We start from the raw sequence: 17697 nt of genomic DNA on the forward strand, positions 1-17697 counted from the left end.
TGACGTTGATAACGTCAGGGGCAGGCTCTATGCGACGCATCCCTCCATGAGGTCAGTCAACCCCTTTCTAGCAGTTCTTTTGGGATAAGCACTGTCTTATAGGACCTCATCATGCAGGCAGCTGCATCAGTCCCAACCGCCAAACAAGCCAGGAGAAACTGGCTCAAAAACTGAGGAGGAGTACAGGGCCTGGGGAAAGGGGAGATACTCTGGGGTAGGGGTTCAGCATCTGGGCCAATAAAGGCATCCAGTCCCCAGCTGGCTGCAAGTGAGCCCTGGGAGGCCAGTCCTGGGCTTTGGAGCAGTGGCTGAGGAGTGGGATTAGGAGAGAATGAGTCTAAGAATACCAGTGGCGATAGATGTCACCCCATTTAGCCGCAGGACCACCTCCTAAGAAGAGGGATGCCCTTTCCTGGCCCACGTGCCCAGTCCTTGTCTGCTCTCTGTCCCAAAGGATGAAGGAGTTAGAAAAATTCCAAAGATATGTCGACACAACTCCCCCACTTCCCATCCTAAGGCCTCAGCCTTCCCTGCGGGCTTCTCTACATCCTAGGGCTGGCTAAGAGGTTCCAGCGAGGGTGAGACCTCTTGTAAGAAAGCCGGGTTGACCCAGAATTGTTCCTCAGCAGACTTGTGGCTTAGTCAGGAGGAGGTACAGAGGAGTCTGAGTTATCGGTGCCAGAAACATCAAAAACCCGGGGTCCTGGGGGCTTTGAAGTCAGATAGTCAGGGTACAGTCAGGGTCCCCCAGTTGTGTGGCCCCTTAACCTCTCTGAACTTAGTTTTGTCCTGTCCTCACAGTTATGTATATTAAAGCAGGCACTGTGTGTGAGAGCCTGGCACAGAGCAAGTGCTTATTCATGTTTAAAGCCTCCTCCTTGTGACTCGGGCAGGTGGCGGGGCTGTATCCCCAACTCCGCAGCACAACTTAGAAGCCCAGAAACACATCCAGGAACCCCTGGCCTGGGCTCGATGCTAAGTCAGCTCTTAGCAGCCTGGTGCTAAAACTGGCACAGGACCAGGTCCTGGGTGGGCAGAGGTCAGACCCCTGAACACCACCGTGCTGTGACTGTCATACTGTGCCTGTGGATGTCCGCTCTTCCAAGCCACCCTCCCCGCCACACACACACAAGCATTGCCTCCATGTCTGAGTAAGTCAGTTTCAAATCCTCGATCCCACGCATTTCTCCTCTAAACTGGAAATACGGTGGTCTAGAAGAGCAAAATCAATCTTGTGGGTGGGTGAGCAATGCCTCCAGCTTAGGCACTGGAATGGTGGGAGGGTAGATGACTGTATTTACAAGAATCCCAGATTTTTACTGGTACAGCAGCTGAGCTGCCTGTGTTCCCTCCACCTGTTGCCCCTGACTCACGGCCCACCTGTCTGCCCAAGGCCTCTGAGGAAGTCCCCGGGCATCCTAGTCCTGGCCTTCATCTACTTAATTTCAGATATCCAAATAAGGAGATTTAAAGGGCTTCTGAGAGAAGCCTCAGGACGTTGAGGACATCAGGCCTTGAGAGCTTTGCAGCTTTGAGACAGCTTGCTGTAGGGTAAAAAGGGAGTGAGGTGCAAGTCCTGGCAAGGTCAGGTGAGGCGAGGGAGCTGGTGTCCCGAGTCCTGGGGACAGGTTATACACATCTGCTTGGTGGGGCCAGACTGGCCTGTGGCATCTGAGCCTCACCACTTACGTGCTGGGTGACCTTGGTCAGCTCGTTACCCTCTCTGAGCTGAAGGGACCAAATTCCTACCTTGTGGGGTTGTGAGGATTGAATGGGATCAGGGTGCAAAGTGGTTGACCTAGGCCCTGGCCCAGAGTCGGCAGTCAGTAGCTAGAATAACACGCATGACCTAAGCTAATGGCAACTCCATCTTTCCACCACTCAGGCCAAAAACCGTGGAGTCATCCTTGACTCCTCTCTCTCTCACATCCCACACCAAAACCATCAGCAAAAGCTGTCATCTCTCCCTACGGCCAGGACCCCACCTGCTCTCACCATCTCCTTTGCTCTGCCTGGGTCCATGCCACCATTGTCCCTCACCGAGGTTACGGCTGCAGCGTCCTGGCGTGTCTCCCAATGACCCTTCGATCTTTTCTTAGCACAGCAGTCGGAGGAATCAGACTCTCCATGGCTCCCTGTTTCACCCAAGTTCATGTGATGGCCGGAAAGGCAGCTCGTGATCTGCCCCTTGTGCTAACACGCTCCCCTGGCTCCTCTGTCCCAGCCTCTCTGCCCTCCTCCTGAATCTCAGCACACCAGCATAGGCTCCCCTTGCTTGGGGCGCACGCCCCTGTTACCTGTGACTCAATCTCCCCTTTATATGATACGCACCTTGAACGCTGCCCACCCCCAGCCCAGATCCCCCTCACTCCTTTACCTACTTCACAGGTCCTTTTTTTTTTGAAACGGAATCTCACTCTGTCGCCCAGGCTAGAGTGCAGTGGCGCAACCTTGGCCCCACCTCCCAGGTTCAAATAATTATCCTGCCTCAGCCTCCCAAGTAGCTGGGATTACAGGTGCCTGCCACCACACCTGGCTAGTAGAAACGGAGTTTCATCATATTGGCTAGGCTGGTCTTGAACTCCTGACCTCAGGTGATCCACCCGTCTTGGCCTCCCAAAGTGCTGGGATTACAGGCGTGAGCCTCCACACCCGGCCTGCTGCACAGGTCATTTTGCTCACAGCACTTAGCACATTCTAGTCTCCCATGTAATATGTTGATTTAATCTCTGTTTTGTTCCCTGATGTATCCTAGACACTTAGAACTCAAAAAATGTTTGTGTGTGAGTGATATAATCTCACAACAATCCTATGAGGTTGTTAAGTCAGCCTACGTATTTTAATGATAGAACCCCAGGTTTTCCATGCTTAAGCTGTGATTCTCTCCAAGTGTCTGGGGTGACGGTCGGGGTGACAATGAAAACAATGGCCCCCAGGTCTGCCAAGCCCCTTCCCCTTTATGAATGCCCCACCCAGCATACTGGCCACTTTAAACACTGGCACACACAGAGATGCGAACCCATTCCTTTGGCTCCCCTCTACACAGCTGCGGCCAACTAGAACTTTCTTGAGCTTTTCCTACTTCCCACTAAGGGAGGAAATCGGGGAAATTAACACAGAGAACATAATCATAAAAACTGTCTGGCTTACAAAGTGCAGGTTTCTTACAAAGCAGAGGGGACTGCTTTGCTTCCCGTACCTTCTGAGGTGGCTGTGTTCCTACCTCAATGTCCTGGCATGACTCTCTAGGTGCCTGGCCTGTACCTTCCCGGAGCCCAAGCTCCCACCTTCTGCCTGCCTCCCGCATTCCCCATCCTGCCTGTGCAGCTGGAAACTTTACCCTGCTGTTACCTAGTCATGACTAGAGAAGCTCACTTCTCACTTCTCAGGGATGGTTCCCTCTTCTGTAAAACGGGAAGGGTAGTGCTGGTGGGAGGTACAGATGAAATACCTGGTCTGACGGGCTTTGGAAACTTTCAAATCTTACACAAAGCTAAGATAAACTGGAGGTGTGCAGGCAGGGTCAGGACCTGCCCCAGAGCCAGGAATGCTGATGTAGCCATTATCTGCAAAATTCACCCTTGCCAGGGCAGGCCCCCTCGTCTGGTCAGAACCCCTTGCCTGGGGACTTGCAATCTAATCACAGACAAAGGAGATCTGCTTTCAGTTAGACGGTGACCCTTTGGTCTCCTGCTCACCTGGTTGTAGATGAGGCAGAAACTGGGGTAGCTGGAACACAGAGGGAAACTGAGGCCCCCAGTGTGGCCATGCTTGGAGGTACCACCAAATCTGTTACAAGATCCCAGAGGGATTTCCGGGTGCAGTGGTGGTGTACACCGGTAGTTCCAGCTACACAGGAGGCTGCGGTGGGAGGATCACGTGAGCCAAGAGCTCCAAGTCCAGCATGGGCAGCATGGCGAGACCTGGCTCTTGAGAAGAGAAAATCCCGAGGAGTGAGTGTCCTGGCAGGAGCGCCTTGAGCAGCAGAATCCTTATACGTTCTTAAGAAACTTTGCTTGGCATAATGCAATCCATAAAGCACCTACTATGTGTCAAGAACTACTGTTGGTATTGGGGATACAGCAGTGAACAAGATGGACTCCTGCCCTCATGGTGCGTACCACCTGTGGGCGAGACAGACATTAAGCAAACACACAAATTATTATCATCAGTAACAGAGGCGAGGACTTAGATGGAAAGGCATAGGGTACCATGAGAATGTTTAATAGAGGAACTTGACATTGTGAAGGATGTGTCAAGAAGTCTTCCCGGAGGAGGCGCCATTTGAGCTGAGAACTTGTTGCAGGGCACTGTTCGATTATTTCTAGCAAGTCAAAACTAGGTTCCTCACATGGCCCGCAGGAGGCTAGATACAGAGTGTGGCCCCAAGGCCCTAGGCCAGGGCCCAGATAGGGAATAAGACCTGGCAGTGATGGGGCAGGGAGGTCCTGAGGGGTGCAGCCTGAGCTTGGGCTCTGACCCCGCTCGTCCTCCAGCATACCCGTGTGCACACCAGAGCCAGCCTGTGAAGGGAAAGATCCTGGCTGCTCAGCCACCCACGGACACAGCGGGGCAGGGCCCCATGACCTCATTGTAATAGTGTCCTACAGCCTGGCCAGCAGGAGGAGAAAACAAACACTGAAAAGTCCCCCAGTGCTCCCCAATGCCGGTTCAGGAAGATTCAGGCACTGCAGGCTCCAGGCCCCGGGCTTCAGGCAGCATGCCCTACTCGGGAGGCCTGAACGGAATTCGAAAGTACTTATTTCTCACTGAAAAATTCCAAAGATTGCTCAACATTCCTTTTACCCCAGGAGCTGGGGTTTGGCAGGAGACACTGAGAGCCGGCAGGAATGGGAGCCTGTGGGCCTGCCGCATGGCTCAGCACTGCCAGGGAATAGCTCCTCTGCCCGGCTCCCTGGGGGCTTAGGGTGGGGGACAGGGGTTGCAGGGGGCTGTCAAGACCCTCCCTCACCCAATGCAGGGGCTCTGAGTGTGGGGTGATTTTGGTGGAGCTGGAAGGAAGTCGGGGAAATCTCCTGGCTTCTGCAGAGGAGAGATGCTGTTCCTGCCCTTTGAAGAGAGCTGCCATATTCCCAAGAGGGCTGGGGACTGGGACCCCAGGTTCTCTGGCTCTGGTATGAAGGCCTGTTTTCCCAGGTCTCAGGAGCCACAGGGGAGTCGCTCACTGAGAGGACTTTCTGTGGTTACCAGGGAGAGGAGCTCCCTCTTCCCAGCTCTCTACTTGAGGAGCCAGGCTCAAATGCCTCCTCCTCCAGGCAGCCTGGTCCCTACCTGGACTGAAATCCTCCTCCTAATACATGATGTTTCATGGTATAGTTATTGCTATACCATGTCTGCTCTACCCTGCTAAGGAGAAAAGGGGAAGGCTGTATAATTTTTGGTTCACGTCTGTATAATTCTGCAGGGTCCAGTTGGCACAGAGATGTGTGTACCAAGGTGTTTACCAAAGCATTGCTTACAGCCAGGGAAAATGGCAAGTTATCTAAATGTTCAAGAGTAAGAGTTTGATTAAATCAGTTAGAATGTGCCTGTATGTGAGAATGCTAAGTGGCCATCAGCAATTCCATTCTCAACAGTATTTAAAGGAATGGGAGTAGATTAAAATCAATAAACTTCCATTACACAGAAAGAACATTTTAGTGTTTCCTTTTATTTATTATTTTTTGTGTAGATAGACAAATACGGTAAAACCCAACCAAAACATGATCTGTGTTGGGGATAAAAATTAACGCGTGTTAAGTGTGGGTTTGTAGGATGGTGAGGGTAATAGAAAACAGCATCTGACGCAAGGGGGAGTCTATATTGTCACAACAAGCACAAGATAAAGATGTTGAAAATTGTACCACACTCAAGACTCTAAGAAAAGCCCCACGTGGTCATGAGTCAGTCACTGTCTAATCTCACCCACCTGATCCGCAGAAAGGAAGAGCATTTGGCTGGCCAGAGAACAAAGATGGGAGAATCAAAGACTATTGATCATTCCATTTTTGAATAATCGTCGAATCGGACATATATTTTTAATGAAATCAGAACCATACTGTTTATAAGTTTCATATCTTTTCATATTTAACGTTGTATCTTAAGCCACACTTCATTCTATTAAATACTGTTTTAAAACATGGCAGTGTTTAAACATCCTGGTTTTTTTTTTCTTTGTTCTTATCTTTGGTTTCCCCTACTCCTTATTCATAGGGTAGTACAATTGTTGAGTCAAAAGATTTAAATATTTTAAGATCACTGAAATGTATTTCCAGATTTCCCTGCAGAAAAGTGTTTGCAGTTTGCACTCAGCAGCCAATGAGAGTCGACTGCAGCCCTGTCAGTAGGCGGATTTCTCATTGCTAAAGTCTAAGTGGATGGATTTGACCGAGATGTTTAAAAGGTGGAATTGTGGAATTTGGCGGCTGCTTGTGGGTATGGCAATTCTCCTGCCTCAGCCTCCTGAGTAGCTGGGATGACAGGTGTGCGCCACCACGCCCGGCTAATTTTTGTATTTTTAGTAGAGACAGGGTTTCACCATGTTGACCACGCTGGTCTCAAACTCCTAACATCAGGTGATCCTCCCACCTTGGCCTCCCAAAGTGCTGGGATTGCAGGCATGAGCCACCATGCCTGGCCTCTCTCTTCTTTTATCTTTTGAAGATTCTAAACCAGCTGAGTTTACAACCATTTGCATCTTGCTCTGCCACTTTCTTTTCATCTGGAGGGAGTTTGTTCCCTGCTGACTGCTTCTGTTGGCAGCCTTTCTTCATATGAGTTTTCCTGTTTCTCACGCATGGCCACGTTTAGTTTCTTTTGAAATGTGGCAGCATTGTTTTATTTTCCCCTTTTTCATTGAGGAGGCAGCTTAGAGTCACGGTGATGGGCACAGTTTCAGGGGTCGTGCTGCCAGGGCTCACATCTCCGTGATTTTTTTTTTTTTTTTTTTTTTTTTTTTTGAGACGAAGTTGCGCTCTTGTTCCGCAGACTGGAGTGCAATGGCGCGATCTCGGCTCACCGCAACCTCCGCCTCCTGGGTCCAGGCAATTCTCCTGCCTCAGCCTCCTGAGTAGCTGGGATTACAGGCACGCGCCACCATGCCCAGCTGATTTTTGTATTTTTAGTAGAGACGGGGTTTCACCATGTTGACCAGGATGGTCTCGATCTCTCGACCTCGTGATCCACCCGCCTCGGCCTCCCAAAGTGCTGGGATTACACATCTCCGTGATTTAACAGCTGCACAGCCCTGGGCAGCCTTCTTCAGTTCTCTGAGCTTCCATTTCCTCATGTGAACACTGGGGGATAATAAGAGCACCTACCTAATGGGAGAGTTTTTGGGAGAGTTGAATGAGCTAACACATATAAAGCACATAGACCATGCCTAGCACATAGTGAGTGTTTAATAAATGTTGGGATAATTTCTACGTATTTGGAGAAAATAAATGAGTTTGGTGGGCATGGAAGTGGTGTCAGCATTAACTTAGAGGGTCATTTGATGGCAAGTCCATATTTAGGATTCTTGGGTGTGTCAGCAAGTCTTCTTATGGCTCCTCATGATCTTGCCCTCATTAGTGATGTGATTATGACAACCACCAACCACTCCAACACACCTCATGCACAATGCTGGTGGGAAACATGGTAACCATTGTAAATGCTACCATTTGAATTGGGTTACAAGGAAGCAACATTCAGTGAACACCGGTCCAACATTTAAACCACATCCAGCTGGATAGGGACAGGGAGGTCAGGGCTGTGACTGATTAGTATCACTGCATCCTTGGCAAGGAGTGAGTTTTCTGGTTCGCCAGTCTGGCTCTCCAGGTTTTGCCTGTTAGGAACATTCCCTTTGCCCATATCTGCAAGACCCCTCGTGAGCATGGGAGTCCGAAGGATCCCCCTGCTGGAGGCTGTAGTGACTCACACATCACTTCCTGTTGGTCTTGTACCTGCAGATTACCTCACAATAGAGTTTCCCCAAATTGTTGGATGATAGAAATCTCTTAGGAAATTTGGTGAAAATACAGATTACAAGAATCCCAAGGAATTCTTATCGTCAGGAAAGTTTAGAAAATAACCACCTTAGTGGTTGAGCAGTCATACACCTTCATTTGGCAAACCTGTGCTTTTTCAGCACTCATTAAACCTTGCGTCATTGTACTGTGAGTTTCACTCTTGGGGGTCTCTATGACTAATAACCATCTCCAGAAATGTTGAAGGTATGAGAGGTATGCTGGCCCTTGCCCATGTGGCTCCAGTCTCTTACCTGCAGCTCTGGAGGCTCTGCCCATCCCCAAGAGCTCAGCAGGAAATGGGAGGAAAGGCAGTCTGCCATAGGGACTTTCACATTATATTGTGGTGGGGTGGGGAGAGGTTGGCAAATTCCTTGTTGAGCAAGGAGGGCACAATGTGACACACTTGGCTGGTTATAGTTCTTTCCAGGTATCACCACTTCAGTTTTCAGGATCCTACAGTTTCTTAATCAGTGCAGAACCTTTAGTGTGGGGAGAGAATTGGGTTTTTCCTGTTGGACAAAGGCCGTGATGGTAAACAAAGGGCGTGACTTGGCCATTTGGGACTTCCAGCGACTAACAGAAAGACCTCTCTTAAAGGTGCATCTCTCTACCCGGGGCGTCTAGATTGCCTGCTTCTTCTGGGTCTTCTATTTCTCTCCCTCATAGTATCCTGCCAAAGGCTGCAGGAAATCACCAACGTTCTATTAGCCTGGTATTTTCATACCAGGTCTCCTAAAGCATAAGCCTGCATAGCACGTGCTCTGAGTCCCAGGAAACACTGGAAAGTGGTCTAACTCCTTGATAACATAAAATTAGGGAATGCAATCTTCCCAGGCTAGGATCTGGGGATTCTCTCAGCTACCTGCTCTCACAAACCAACCTTACTATAGCCATTTGGAGCTTGTCAATTTTCACAACCTAGTTCAAGTTCCAATTTCTGCACTAAGATTTGTTGAGTAGTCTTAGTAGTGAGTGACAGAAACACAGCTCAAACTGATTTTGGCCAAATAGACATTTGTTGGAAGGATCATGTGGCTGGGAGAAGAGCAGAGTGCAGCTGGCCCCAGTGACCAAAGGTGATCACAGAGACTTTCTCTCCACCCCTCATCCTTGCTCTCTCTCACACTGGTGTCATTGTCTCTCACAGGGTTGGTGCAGATGGCAGGAGAATGCCTCTGGCGGCTTCTGTGACTCACCAACAGAGAAGGATGAGGCTTGTTCTCTCTAATCATAACATTTTAAATCACTAAGACAGACTGAATGGCATAGTTTAGTTCAGTTATTCAGCTCTATTTTGGACCACATGTTTTAAAGGAGGTGAAGGAGCATTTCCCAGAAGAAGGGTATTTTCTAAACAACAAAATGTGACAGAACAGAACAGTAGAATTGTTCTACCCAAAAATTTTAAAAATGTAAATTGAAATGACAAATACCATTGGGATGAAATGGCCGGACACAATGGCTCACGCCTGTATTCCTAGTACTTTGGGAGGCCAAGACGGGCGGATCACTTGAGGTCAGGAGTTTGAGACCAGCCTGGTCAACATGGTAAAATCCCATCTCTACTAAAATACAAAGAAATTAACTGGGCTTGGTGGTGGTGCACCTGTAATCCCGGCTACTTAAGAGGCCGAGGCAGGAGAATTTCTGAAACCTGGGAGGTGGAGGTTGCAGTGAGCCAAGATCACACCACTGCATTCCAGCCTGGGTGACAGAGCAAGACTCCAACTTGGAAAAAAAAAAAAAAAAAAAAAAAACACTGGGATGAAATGAAAATACCCAATGCTGGTATATTATTTTCCATTGCTGCAGTAACAAATTACTACAAATTTGGTGGCTTAAAACAGCACAAATTTATTCTTTTAAAACAACACAAAGTTCTGTAGTCAAAAGTCCAACAGGCGACTCCCTAGCCTAAGATCAAGGGGTTGGCAGGGCTGTGTTCCATTCTGGAGGCCATAGGGGAGAATCCGTTTCCTTGCCTTTTCCAGTTTCTAGAAGTCTCCCAGGTTCCTTGGCTTATGGACCCTTTCTCCATCTTCAAAACCAGCAACACGAGGCCACGCCTTTCTCGCATGGGTGTCTCTGTGGTCCTCTCGAGACTCCCTCTTCCACTTTTAAAGACCATTGTGATCATACTGGGCCCATCAAGACCATCCAGGATAATGTCCCATCTCAAGGCCCATAGATTAGCAATCTTTTTTTTTTTTTTTCCTAGATGGATTCTCACTCTGTCACCCAGGCTGGAATGCAATGGCACGATCTCGGCTCACTGCAACCTCCGCCTCCCAGGTTCAAGTGACTCTCCTGCCTCAGCCTCCTGAGTCGCTGGGATTACAGGTGTGTGCCACTGCGCCCAGCTAATTTTTGTATTTTTAGTAGAAACGGGGTTTCAACATCTTGGCCAGGCTGGTCTTGAACTCCTGACCTTGTAATCCACCCACCTCAGCCTCCCAAAGTGCTGGTATTACAGGCGTGAGCCACTGCACCCGGCAGATTAGCAATCTTAATATCCCTTTTCCATGAAAGACAACCCATTCATAGGTTCTGGAGATTAGGACATGGATATCTTTGTGGGGAGGAACAATTAATTTAACCATAATTGGTAAGAGTACAGTGAGTACATCCTCTCAAATTCTTTTGGTAAAGTGTAACATTTCATAAAATTGGCCTGGCACGGTGGCTCACGCCTGCGGTCCCAGCACTTTGGGAGGCCAAGGCAGGTGTATCAAGAGGTCAGGAGTTGAAGACCAGCCTGACCAACATGGTGAAACCCTATCTCTACTAAAAATGCAAAAATTGGCCAGGCCTGGTGGTGCGTGCCCAGCTGCTCGGGAGGCTGAGACAGGAGAACCTGGAAAGCAGAAGGTTGTGGTGAGCTGAGATCGTGCCACTGCACTCCAGCCTGGCAGCAGTGTGAGACTCTGTCTAAAAAAAAAAAAAAAAAAAAAAAAAAAAAATTCATAAAATTTCTGGAAAACCAGTTAGCAGTTTGGTAAAATAGGTCTTAAAATGTTAATATTTGTTCAGCCAACAATTCTAACAATCTGTCCTTAAAAAATGTTAAATCCATGGGGGATGGTGAGTTATGCACCAAAATGTTCCTCACCACTTTACTTATATCACAAAGAACTTGAAATAACCTTAATGCCCAGTGGCAGTAAGGCTAAATTAACCATATGATATCCATGTAAGGAAATATGATGTTGACAGTAAAAAAATATGTTTATGAGAAGCTTTTGATGAAATGAAAATATTATGTATGCCCTAATGTTAAGTAAAAAGGAGAATATCTATATTTACCAATTTGTTGTGAACCTAAAACAGCCCTAAAAAATAAAGTGTAAGCTGGGCATCGGGGCTCACGCCTGTAATCCCAGCACTTTGGGAGGCCGAGGTGGGCAGATCACGAGGTCAAGAGATCGAGACCATCCTGGCCAACATGGTGAAACCCCATCTCTACTAAAACTACAAAAATTAGCTGGGCTTGGTGGCACATGCCTGTAATCCCAGCTACTTGGAAGGCTGAGTCAGGAGAATTGCTGGAACCCGGAGGCGGAGGTTGCAGTGAGCTGAGATTGTACTACTGCACTCCAGCCTGGGTAACAGAGTGAGACTCTGTCTCAAAAATAAATAAATAAATAAAGTGTAATCTTTTTTAAAGAAACAACATAAGAATGTTTAATTTGCTTTATGAACTCAACTCTCCAAAAGTAGAAGAAATAAGAGGAACTCCTTTGTTGGATCTAACGTTAAAAACGTGTCAATATTGGTTTATGATGTAGAAGTGTCTAGAGCAAGGGAGAAAGTAATGGCTTTGTGGAGCTCTTTAGGGTACAGAAGGGACCTGTTCATTTCACTCGAGGAAAGTAGATTTCAACAAGTTGGGAAATCTGCATGAGTCAAAAACATTAAAGGAGAATATGGCTAAAGAGGGACAGAAATTTCCAAGAAATAAAATGCTCATTATGTAATCACAAACGAACCAAGGAAACACGCTGGGCCCCACCTTCTCCTTCGCTCCCTTTTCATCCCCCTCTAAGTTCTGTCCAATTTAAATCCGAATTTCCACCCACTCTTCTTCAGACTACTTTTATTTTTCACCTGGGCTATCGTATCAGGTTCCCAACTGGCCTCCCCATGTCAACTCTGGCCCCTTTCAGAGTTCAAGGCATTCTCCACCCTCCACACTATACCCACAGTGATTATTTTGAAATATAAATCTGATTCCAATCCCATCATTTCTATCCTACCTCCCCACCCTTAGAACCACTCACTGGCTCCCTAGCACCTCCAGGATAAAGAAAAACAGTTTTAACAGCCTACAAGGCCCTGCCGAGTCTGGGCATCACCTGTCTCTCCAGCCCCATCAAGCTCCGTCTTACTGTCTTTACTCCATCCATAGCGGCCTTCTATAGTCCCACACAATCACCAAATTTTCCAGTGCCACAGGGCCTTTGGATACGCAAGTCTCTTCCCAGAAGTCTCCTTCTCTTCCCCCATCTGCCCCCCATAACCCTTTTTAAAAATCAATAGACTATTTTTTTTACAGTAGTTTCAGGTTCACAGCAAAATTGAGTGGAAAGCACAAAGTTCCCATATACCCTGTCCCACCCGCACCCCCAACCCCATATGCACACAGCCTCCTCCACCCTCAATATCATGAAACAGTGTGGGACATTTGCTACAACTGATGAACTGACATAGATGCGTCATTATCACCCAAAGGCCATAGCTCACTTATGGTTCATTCTTTGTGTTGCACATTCAATGGGTTTACACAAATGTATAATGATAGATACCCACCCTTACTGTTTCATCGCCCTAAAAATCCCTTGATCTCTAATTTCCTAGTGACTATGATGTTAAGCACCTGCTCACATGCTTACTTGCCATCTACGTATCTACTTCAGTGAAGTGTCTGTTCAGATCTTTTGCTCATTTCTAAATTGAATTGTTTTCTTCCTTTTTGACCTTAGTTAAGCCTTCCTACTCATCTTTTAGATCTCGGTGATCCCTTTCTTGCATCTTTAACTAGATTTTTTTTTTTTTAATATGGAACGCTTCACGAATTTGCGTGTCATCCTTGCGCAGGGGCCATGCTAATCTTCTCTGTATCATTCCAATTTTAGTATATGTGCTGCCGAAGCCAGCACCTTTAACTAGATTTAAGAAAGAAAAAAAGCTCCTTATAAACTCTTAGCTATGTGCCTCTTCACAGTTGTTGAGCTGTAATTTTATATTTATTTGTGTAATTATTTCAATAGTGTCTGTTTCTTTGAGTTTGTAAGAGGAATCACCATATCTGCTTTTATGCTCTGGTATATCAGTAGCTCCTAGTACTGTACCCAACACATAGTAGGGGTTCCAGAAATATAGAACAAGGAATAATTAATAACTTCATTGAAAAGGAGGATGGACTGGGGCCAGAGAAGTCACCTAAAGAAACCACCTCAAGTACACGGTGAGCTCAGAATTTCAAAGAGCAGGTATAGCGGTAGGAAGGGGCAGAAGACCAAAAACAAATGTCCAAAGCAGCACCAGTCCGCAAGACTGGGGTCAGGAGTACTCACATGTAAAATGAGCCGAGGCTTAAACAAATGACAGAAACCAGAAACCCTGTTTTAGAAAAGTATTCAAAGCAAGACAAATAACTGGGAAGATCCAGGCCCCACATGCAATGGAGGAGGTGAATTTTTCAATGCGGAATGTTTTTCTCCCTCAAGAAGGGTAAGTCTCCAACCGGAAAGTGTAAAGGCAGATTCCAGAAGAAGCACATGGAGTGCGGCAATGAGGAGGTGGTGGGAGCATCTGGGCACATTCAAGTTTTGGTTCTAGAAATCGCAACGGAACTCGAGGATGTGATTGCAGAACTACTGTCCGTGATTTCTGAGAAATTTGGGAAACAAGCCAACAGCAGGGAAGTGTGAAATGTTTGTCAGTTTTCAAAAAGGAAGAATGTGCAAATGGGGTACATTCAACGACCTCTGACTTCCGAACAACATTAATTCGTGGTACAAATGTGGACTAGATTTGTAATGGAGTGCCTAGAAAGTGGAATTTTACATCTTTCTGCCTCCATGAACTGCCACTTAAAAGTTGCCAGCTTGCTCCTCTTGCTAAGGGAGGCAGCCAGTCTTCTTAGAGAGAGGGTTTTTTCCTAGAAGAACCATGTGAATGGTCTCCTTCAGTTACACAAATGTGGGCAGTCAGGCACCCATCATCCTGAGAAGAGGATGTAACTGGACATTTTTTCTCTACTGTGTGGCTTGATCAAGGCTGTTCTCCATATTTCTGGGTGTGAAGAGCTTGTTGCTGAAGCATTTGGGCAGATTTATACAGGAGCACATCTTCTGGGAGAAGATGGATCTGAACTTCTCCCTTCTCATTTGAGGCAAAATGTAACCAGATCTCTGATGGGCTGACATGGTCACACCTGAAACCATGGATGGGTTCCACCTGAAATGGCCAAGAACCAACCCCACCCCCACTGTGCCCACTCAAGTGGAGGAGGAGGTGTGAAATGATGTCTTGATTGTCCTCTGTCATGGTTCGTGGCTGAGGCAGACGCACCCCTGCAGCCCAGCTGCCTGAGCAGAGGGGTGTCTGTGTGTAGCAGGCCACATGTGGTGCATTTTTGTTTAAGTGTGACACTGGGGGAGGAGGGAGGACTCAATGCAGCTTGTGTCAATAACTGGACTATTCATGTGATAGGGCTTTGGCAGGGCTGGTTTACAAGATATAGGTCACAGAGACCCGCCTGATAAAACAGGATGTGATAAAGAAGCCAGCCAAAACCCACCAAACCAAGATGGCAACAAAAGTGACCTCTGGTGGTCCTCACTGCTCATTATACACTAATTATAATACATTACCATGCCACAAGACACTCCCATCAGCACCACGACAGTTTATAAATACCATGGCAACCTCTGGAAGTTACCCTATTATACGGTCTAAAAAAAGAGGGAACCTTCAGTTCCGGGAAGTCTCCACCCCTTTCCTAGAAAACTCACAAATAATCCACCCATATTTAGCATGTAATCAAGAAATAACTGTAAGTATAGCCAGCCAGCAGCTGACTAGGGCTACTCTGCCTATGGAGTATCCCCGCTTTTATTCCTTTACTTTCTTAATAAACTTGCTTTCACTTTGCTTGCTCGCTCTTGAATTCCTTCTTGCGCAAAGCCAAGAACCCACGTGGCCTCCCAAGCTGAGCCTTAATTTTGGGGTTCACTCTGTGACATTAGCAGCAGTGGTTCAGGAGCTGGGGTGGCAGTGGAGGAGTTCTGGCTTCAACAGTGACAGAGATGGCAACATCAGAGAGAGCCTAGATTCCCTTGGCCAAACACTGCATACTCTACAGCAATGGACAGGCAGCAGGGAGAGAGGGTTTTGCTCATAAAGAAAAGAACTTACAGTTGAGGAATGTGAGTCCTTTTCAATCATCAGTCCCAGAAAGACATTAAAATGAGAAAGCAATCACATTCTACTTCCCCTTTGAGCTATGTATTCATCTCTTGAAATTGCTTTTTTTTTAATTGCCACAAGTAGCTATAAATTAACCCAATAATGTGCACTTGGACACTATATTGCTTAACGATGTATAGCAAATCACTATTCAGTGTTACTTTGTGTGGTTTTGTTTGTTTGTTTGCTTGTTTGTTTGTTTTGAGACAGTTTCGCTCTTGTTGCCCAGGCTGGAGTGCAATGGCACGATCTCGGCTCACTGCAACCTCTGCCTCCCGGATTCAAGCAATTCTCCTGCCTCAGCCTCCTGACTGGCTGGGATTACAGGTGCCCACTACCACATACAGCTGGTTTTTGTATTTTTAGTAGAGACTAGGTTTCACCATGTTGGCCAGGCTGGTCTCCTGACCTCAGGTGATCTGCCTGCCTCAAGCCTCCCAAAGTGCTGGAATTACAGACATGAGCCACCACACCTGGCCCAATGTTACTTTTGTAAACCAATGAGAATTCCTGACAAACAACTTTATATTAGCCCACTCCCTGTCCCCACCTTCTGCCTTTAAAAATTCACTTGTGGCCAGGCGTGGTGGCTCATGTCAGTAATCCCAGCACTTTGAGAGGCCAAGGCGGGTAAATCACGAGGCCAGGAGTTTGAGACCAGCCTGGCCAACATGGTGAAACCCTGTCGGTACTAAAAATAAAAAATAAAAAAATTGGCTGGGCATAGTGGCAGGAGCCTGTAATTCCAGTTACTCAGGAGGCTGAGGCAAGAGAATCACTTGAACCTGGGAGGTATAGGTTGCAGTCAGCCAAGATTGCACCACTGCACTCCAGCCTGGGCGACAGAGTGAGACTCCATCTCAAAATAAATCCACTTGTAACTGCTACTGATCAGAGCGTGTGTTCAGGGCAACTTGAATCTATGCTGCCTGGTTGTAATCCTCAAGCTTGGCCCAAATAAACTCCTTACATTAATTTTGCCTCAGCTTCTTCCTTTTAGGTTGACACTTACTTGGTGTACTGGGCTGAATGGCAACCCACCACCCCAAATCCATATCCACCTGGAACCTGAGAATGTGACCTTATTTGGAAGTAGGGTCTCTGTAGATGTAATTAGTTAAGATGTGGTTCTACTGGATTTGGGTGGGCCCTAAATCTAATGTGACTAGTATCCATATAAGAAGAGGGGAGGACACACAGAGATTCACACGGGAAGGAAGTCCAGGTGACCCTGGAGGCAGGAAATGGAGTGACACACCTACAAGCCAAGGAATGCCAAGCGTTGCCAGCCAGAAGGAACAACCCCGCCAACACCTAGATTTCAGACTTCTGGCCCCTGAACGGCAAGACATGACATTTCTGTTGTTTTCAGCCACTGATTTATGGTACTTTGATCCAGCAGCCTGGTAACAAATTGATTTGGGCATGTGGGGATTCAAGAGATTAATCTAGAAAATAAGAAATGAGAATCTTATTGGAATCCCAAGCTTGTAAGGCAAGTTACGCCAGTTACAGATTTTTAAACAGATGTCTTATCTGCCCTGATGAACCAACAAAATGCTGAAATGACATAATATTTTTGTGGACAAGCTAGAAAAATGTGGGTTCGATGATGGTACAAGTTGAGAGTTTTCAGCTGGTTTAACACCCGATTGGATTGACTGAATGATACAGGTGCACGGGAAGATTGCATGCCTCTGTCCTTTATTGTTACTTGGCTAATACTTTGAATATGTTTTTATCAAATATATGAGCAATGCAAAGTTGGCAAGGATGACTAATGATATAAATGACAGATGCCACGTTCATATTAGTCAGCACAGCTAGAATGATGAACCAAAAGCCCCAAGATGAAATTTTATGGGGAAAAATGAAAAACTAAACCTTCAGGTTCAAAAAACTACTTTCAAGAATGAACTGAAGGACTTGGATGAGAGCAACTCACATGGGGAAATTTCTGGAGATTGATGGTTCACATTAGCTTAATAGGCGATAGCACTATGACTTGATCTCTCAAAAAGGTAACTGAATTTTAGACCACATTGTTACTGTACCAATATCAACTAATTCATCCATCAAGTTTCTTCCAAATAGATTAAAATGATTTCAACATAAGTAATTGAAACGTTTACTGGGGCAAATGTTCAGCATCTATCAAATATAGAATGAGCAGCCTCAAGATTCCAAACTGTTCCTTCTAACTGGTGCCCTTCCT

The 17697-nt window shown here is 46.7% G+C and overlaps 1 non-coding gene across 1 annotated transcript; it reads right to left on the reverse strand.

The window, feature by feature from the left end:
• Positions 1-13061: 13061 nt before the first annotated feature.
• Positions 13062-13168, reverse strand: LOC116531234. The gene has a single exon (XR_004260324.1). It is a non-coding gene; the product is annotated as a U6 spliceosomal RNA (small nuclear RNA).
• Between the last annotated feature and the right edge of the window lie 4529 nt (positions 13169-17697).

Source organism: Sapajus apella, unplaced genomic scaffold (genome assembly GCF_009761245.1).
Source record: "Sapajus apella isolate SASKATOON/1434 unplaced genomic scaffold, GSC_monkey_1.0 scaffold69, whole genome shotgun sequence".
In the NCBI taxonomy this organism is placed as follows: Eukaryota; Metazoa; Chordata; class Mammalia; order Primates; family Cebidae; genus Sapajus; species Sapajus apella.